This window comes from Palaemon carinicauda, chromosome 33 (assembly GCF_036898095.1).
Source record: "Palaemon carinicauda isolate YSFRI2023 chromosome 33, ASM3689809v2, whole genome shotgun sequence".
NCBI lineage: Eukaryota > Metazoa > Arthropoda > Malacostraca > Decapoda > Palaemonidae > Palaemon > Palaemon carinicauda.
Window position 1 is genome coordinate 57,365,444 of NC_090757.1, and position 7,500 is coordinate 57,372,943.

Genomic DNA, 7,500 nt, shown 5'->3' on the forward strand with positions numbered 1-7,500 from the left:
GGATCTCTTTTAGGTATCCTTGACGTTGTTCCATAGGTAAGGTTCACACGGCTTGTGCCATGTTAAACCTTGAACCGTAACTGTGAATAGAACGCTAAAAAAATACAGGGTCTCTTTGAGTACTTGTTCCGCTACTCGTAATGACACGAATTAGAAATTATGCAAATGTGCCATTGATTCTCTTTTTGGGGTGTTTGTCCTCCAATGAAATTGGCCCAGGGCTATGGAATTATCGGTTTTTGTACATATATGTCATCCTGTTGATTTAAGTACAAGATATCTCAAAAAGTTATTGAGGAATTTCGATGAAATTTTTGTAGACCAGCGTGTCATACGGTAATGAGATGAGATAATTTAATTTTCAAATGGAATCAGATGCTGATTCACAGACATACACTCGGATGTATATATGGATGTTGAGGAGCCACTGTCCTCGACTTAATCATTGTTGGGGAGCCACCGTCCTCGAACTTAATCATGCTTTGAGTTTTGTTAGGGTTCAACTTAATTCTCCATTATTTACACCATGCTCTGATTTTAGCGTGATCTATTAGCAACGCCAGGAATTGAGGCAAAGAGAGTAGTATCATCTGCATATGCAACGAGCTTGTTTTTTAGGTCAAACCACATGTGTTTATAGTATGAAAAGTAATTATATCACATTTCTGTACTAAATATCGTTCCCATCAGCAACAACTCTCTGCAATATATTACTTAAAAATTCAATGATGATGCTAAAAAAAGACCCATCCACTCCCAACATTTTTGAGTTTGAAAAGAAAAACAGCACTAAACTGAAGGCCAATCATACGAACTTCTCGACCACAATCAAACGATTTCTGCACAGCACTGGAAAGTGTAAGAGGAGCATCGCATGTTCCAAGGCCTTTGCAAAAGCCAAGTTGCAAACTAGAGAACAGTTTATTACTTTCAGCATACCTATTTAAATGTTCTATCAGAAGACGTTCAAAAACTTTAGAAAATATGGCAGTTATAGAAATGGCCAGTAATTAGCAGTGCTAGAGCTACCACAAGCATACACACGTATATATTATTATTATTATTATTATTATTAGTCAAGCTACAACCACAGATAGAAAAACAAGGTGATATAAGCCCAAGGACTGCAGCAGGGAAAAATAGCCCGGCGATGAAAGGAAATATCAGAAGTAATAAAAAAATTAAATAAATATTAAAAAAAAACATTAAAACAGACAATTAATATATAGGCTAAAAAGACTCATGTCAGCCTGTTCAACATAAAAACATTTGTTGCAAGTTTGAACTTTTGAAATTCTACTGATTCAACTATCTGATTAGGAAGATCATTCCACAACTTGGTCACAGCAGGAATAAAACTTGTAGAATATATAATATATATATATATATATATATAAAATATAAAATCTCTCTCTCTCTCTCTCTCTCTCTCTTTTCTCTCTATCTTCTCTCTCTCTCTCTCTCTCTCTCTCTCTCTCTCTCAGAGATACTACACAGCACGCCAAGGTTCTGGTGGTGATGCAACTAAACGGCATTTCCCTTCCTCAGCCCCGCGAGAGACACGCACTTTGTTTTCCAATCCCTCCATTCCCCCTCCCTTCCCCCTACTACTACCTCACAACGGATCTCTCCGGTAACTCTCCCCCTTCCCATAAATTTCTTTTTTTCGCCAAACGCTTGGTCTCCTCCCCTTCCATCCTCTGTATGCGTAATCCGCGGCTCTCCTCCTTCTTCCCCCCCCCCCCCCCCCCTCCTTCACAAATTACCTGGAAATACCTTTTCCTCGCATACTCTCCTGCTTGGGCTGCCGGAATAGGAAAGCCCCCTTCCCCCCCTCCCCCCCCACGATTCGTATTTATTCCTCTTGAAGGATGTAGGTTTACAGGAATGTTTTCAGTGTTCAGTTGCTTTGTTGTTCAAGTTTTTATTATTGTTGTTGTTATCGATCTCACCAACATTATTATTTAGGTCATATTGATATATATTTTTAGTAATTTGATTTTTGGCATCTTTGATTTTATATTTTGATTTCTCCATATGCCGATTTCTGTAATAGGTCCTACTAGTGGAATTATCATCATCATCATCATCATATATTATTATTATTATTATTATTGTTATTATTGTTATTATTATTATTATTAGCCAAGCTACAACACTAGTGGGAAAAGCAAGATGCTATAAACCTAACGAGGAAAGGAAATAAGGAAATAAATAATTTACAAGAGAAGTAAATTGTATTATGTGTAGTTGACTGTTGTGAGGTACACGGAATTGTGTTTATTTTGTGTATTTGGCTCTTGCAAGGCACGCTTGCCAACTACGGTGATTCATCATTCTCACACAAAGCATTTGACTGCATTGTTTTTATTCATAAAAAAAAAAAGAAATCAAGCTGTAAATGGCTACGAATTGCCCAAACACCTTCAAATCATATACCTTCATAGCCCCTTCATAGCTCTTTCCCCGGCAGTATATTTCCCCAGCTATACCCCTGTATTCCGTGATTACCCCTCCCCCAGGTTCTTCCAGTCACAACAAAGACAGTGGAATCCCCCATTTTCCCCTTTGGAGAGGGGAGGGGAGTCAAGCTTATATCAATTTTATTTATCGTTATATTGAATTTATGCGTAAATATCACTCTAAAAATGAAAGTTTTGTTTTGGTTATCTTCTACACGCGTATGGTTAAAAGGGTTACGTGTAAAACGCTAAATGGTTATAGTTTTGGCAGATTTCATGGTAAATCATCTGACAAAATTGATGGTATGTAGGTGGGAAAAGTATAAAAAATGATGAGGTGGATTGTTAAGAAAAATATGACATAATTAGACGGAGATGAACATTTGCTTAGAAATTTATAAAATCAACTTTTTATTCGAGCATAACTTTTTTTCTTTTTTTTTTTTGGACAAGAATAATTTTTTTCACCATAAGAATAAACTTCTTTTTCATCACAAGAATAAACTTCCCTTTCATCTTGAGAATAAACTTATCTTTCATCTTAAGAATAAACTTCCCTTTCATCATAAGAATAAACTTCTCTTTCATCTTAAGAATAAACTTCCCTTTCATCATAAGAATAAACTTCTCTTTCATCCTAAGAATAAACTTCCCTTGCATCTTAAGAATAAACTTCCCTAAACTTCCCTTGCATCTTAAGAATAAACTTCCCTTGCATCTTAAGAATAAACTTCCCTTTCATCATAAGAATAAACTTCCCTTTCTTCTTAAGAATAAACTTCCCTTTCTTCCTAAGAATAAACTTCCCTTTCATCTTAAGAATAAACTTCCCTTCAACTTGAGAATAAACTTCTTTTTCATTGCCTTACTTCGATCTGCAGTAAATTGTCAACCTACCTCAGACTCATTCCCGACAGAAACAAGACGAGAAAGAAAATCTTTGCATAAGTGAAAATCTCAAGTGTATATCCTCCGAGTTGAAACCCAAGAACTGACAGAAAACTCCCTCATACTCTTTTGGAGAGAGAGAGAGAGAGAGAGAGAGAGAGAGAGAGAGAGAGCGCGCGCTACGTTGTCGTCGACAGAATTGGATACAACGTCAAGTGCCCAATCGATTAAGACCTTCCTTTGCAACGGACCATACTTCTTCGATCAGTCTCCCCTAGCCCCCCCCCCCCCCACAACCCCACCCATTCTCTCATTATTATTAGTTCAATCTTTTTCATTATAGATTATTGATTAATCCAAATATGATAGCAAAATGCGATTATTCAGGATGCCAGTTGACATTTTCTGTATACTAACAAGAAAAATGTACCTTTACTTAAAGTGTGGTTACATCACTAATACTTGAACTTTCCAAAATTTCCATAACATGGTTAGCTAGCTAACTGCCCTTACTCTTCTTTCGCCTATCTTTCGTATCAACTACAATACAAACAAATGAAATGTGAACTAAAACCCGAGCGTCGCAACAAGGGCCAAAAGCTAAATGCTAGGTTGAAGGTAAAGGCGTAGGGGAGGGTGAGGGGCACCAGTCAGGATTTAATCCTCGTGAGGGGAGGGATACTCCTCCCGGTTGTGTGTTAGTTATTACATAACCTTGAGATGGAGCGAAGCGGCTGGCACTGAACTGGCTTTACAATGTCTCGGAGTAAACACATCGATTCCCACTCTGTGTTCCACGTGTAATGTTATCACTAGTATTGTTCGTTTGTTCGTACTCTCTCTCTCTCTCTCTCTCTCTCTCTCTCTCTCTCTCTCTGGAAACCAGTTGTTCTTTAAAATCTTATTTTCAGATCTGGAAAGAAATTACGCCCAGTCCTTCTTCTGACGAAGACGCGTAGATTAGAAAGAATAGGAAAATACAATTTTTTGTTGTTAGTGGGAAGAACCTACAGCCGAGTTGAGAGAGAGAGAGAGAGAGAGAGAGAGAGAGAGAGATGCAAGGATGTCGACGAAGTGGAAGTTTAATTTTAGAACCCGTGTAACTCGGTTGGACAAAATCTCTCTCTCTCTCTCTCTCTCTCTCTCTCTCTCTCTCTCTCTCATCTTCTAATATTTCTTTCAAAGGACAGTAGATTATTGTTTTCATCGTTATATGAGTTGTATACTCATCCGGCAGTTTATTATTTACAGAGACTTTTAAATTCCAAATAAACATATACATGTTTACAGTATGTCACATACATATCCTAACGCCCATGCTTGCCCATTTCTTGAGCAAATGGAGAGTTAAGGCATGCATCAAGTCACCTATGAGATTTCCCAAGTCTCTCTCTCTCTCTCTCTCTCTCTCTCTCTTTTCTCTCTCTCTCAGAGAATTTTCAAGCTGGCAAAGACGGCTTTCGTCTCCCATTGCTCGCCGCTGCGAGTAACCTAAAGGAAACCTTTCACCTCAGCTGAAGGGTCTTGTTTTCGATCAAATTCTTATCTTCAAAACTTTAAGTTTCGCGTTTTACTTCGTTTTCCTACTTGTGTTGAGAGTGTAGAAATAATCTACTACAAATGATAACAGTAGAAGTGTAGTAGTAATGGTATAGAAATAAATAATTTTATAATTTGGTAGACAATATCAAGAACTGCGAATGTTTTGTAATTCCAAGCAGACGGAAACATGACATCTTGGAAGCACTCTTTGAGAAAACTTTCCTCCTGTGTGACGCTAACGTTTGATATCTGTCATTTAAACCAAAGTTTGTGCAATAGTTAATTTATGGACTAGCAGCTACTGTCTCTTCTCCCTCCAATCCCCCTCCCCCCTCTGCAACCCTTCCATGACTGAACGTACCTTTCTCCACCCACGTTCTTCTACCCTTCCTCATTGTATTCTGCCGACCATGACAATCAGCCATTACTGTAATTCTACTTCTCCGTTACTACTACAACGTGTGCGCGTTGGCCCATTTCTCGTCATTTCCTAAGTTTCTTTGCTTACCGATAGCTCAAATAACTAAATCATTTAATTATTATTTGCTACGTTCTTATTGTGAAATGAATGGCAAGATTTGTTTTGATATTTTATTTGCTGTCATATTTTAATTCCTTCATGGTGTTTTGCCTAAGGTATTGGGAGTTAGGAACGGCTTACATGCATAGTACATTCACTACCATAAGAGGGGGATGTGTATATTCATAATGACCTTAAAGGTTAGCAGGAACGAAGAACATACATAGATTTTATTTTTTTGATTTGTATTGTTGATAATTAAGAAGATTAAATTTAGTATGTATTTCATTCAGCAAACATAAAACACAAGGTCATCCCCGTGAAATGTTAACTTGAAATAAGACAAAAGTTAAATGAGGAAAAATCAAAGTTTTGAGCAATGTCATAATTCCAGTCTGTGAGAGAGAGAGAGAGAGAGAGAGAGAGAGAGAGAGAGAGAGATTGCTTGATTTGCGTTCATGTCAGAATGTAAACAATTGAACATGTGAGTGTTGAATGGAAGGATAGAATCGGATATATTCGGGATAAAAGCAAAGAGCGAAAAGATTATTCTGAATTCTTTAGTAAAGCTGTTTTGATGCAGTATGTTTCCCCATCGCTGGGATCGGGGTTGAGGGGGGGTTCCCCCTTTAAGGATAATTCCCTTTATGAGACCGGATTGGTGGTGGGGGAGAGGGAAGGGGGGGACTGAGACAGTGCATGTAAAACCAGGGGATTCCTGGACCCCTTGTTGTTATCTCCGCCAACGAGATTTGTACGTTTGTCTGTTTGTGAACAACTTCCTGGCCACAATTTTACTTACAGAGTAGTGAAACTTTCAAGGATTAATTTTTATGCTGACACGTGGAAGTGATTCAATTTCGAAAGTCCTCGGTCAAAGGCCAAGGTCGGACAAAAGCTCGACCGAATTGGTTACGATGAATACGGTGCCCTGGCGGAGGTCTGCACTCCTGAGTGTTTTTCTAGTTGTTTTATGCTACTGCTGTTGAGGACCACAGGTCTGGCGATGAAAGCCTCTGTTTATGATTTAGATCAGTTAGAATATAGATTGCCTGTGGTCAATTTAAATAATTTGGTGTATGATCTTTCACTACTGACTTTTTGTATGTTATTTCACTATTGATTTTGTGTATGATCTTTCCATTTTGATATTGTGTATGATTTTTCACTATTTTTTTTTTAGGAATTTGTGTTTATTCTTTCACTAATGGCTTTCTGTATGATCTTTCGCTAATTATTTTGTCTCACTAGTGATTTTGTGCGTAGCCTATGATCTTTCACTAATGATTTTGTGCGTGAACTCCTCCCCTAATGAGTTTGTTACTGAGTAAAAGATTTCGTTCAAAATATCTCTAAGTCAGTATAGTATTACCGAGATTGATTATATAATGTGATATTTATATTCTTCCGTAAATACTTGGGAGCAAACGAATTAGGATCTTACTTTAAAAGACACCTAGAATACAAAATAAGCAAAATTTGGTTATCGCAAGAGCCCTTGATTGGCTGATAACAATCTAAAAATCCTCCTCGTCTGCTTTATCTAGAGGGCCCTGTGGGTCTTGAGAGGGCCTCTGTCGATAAAGAAACAAGATCGCGACTTGAAAACGCTACCCCGAGGTGTAGCTTAGTGAGTGAAAGAGGTAGAAATTGTAGTTGATATTTAATGGGATCGAATGTTAAATAGGATGTCCACTAGGATTCTGATAGTGGCTTTGTGGTTATTATTATTATCATTATTATTATTATTATTATTATCTAAGCTACAACCCTAGTTGGAAAAGCAGGATGCTACTGGCCCAAGGGCTCCAACATGGAAAATAGCCTAGTGGGGAAAGGAAATAAGAAAATAATGTATAAGCCATAAGTAATGGATAACAATATAAAATATCTTAAGATCAGTAACAACGTTAATAATGAGGTTCCTGAAACCGAAAAAAAAAATAAAAACTGTAATGAAATTAGATACAAATTCGCAGGTTATACTGAATGTATTTACTATAGCACTATGAATATCATCTTTTTAGAATTATCTTGTATGCACCAACACAGCAATTTTCGTATGAATCTTCATTTCAAAAGTTACTC

General features: G+C 37.4%; 1 protein-coding gene across 3 annotated transcripts in view; it reads right to left on the bottom strand.

Moving 5' to 3' along the window:
- LOC137625958 (ribosomal protein S6 kinase alpha-5-like) overlaps nt 1-7,500 on the bottom strand; it is a 226,524-nt gene that overhangs the window by 59,760 nt on the left and 159,264 nt on the right. The window lies entirely within an intron of this gene.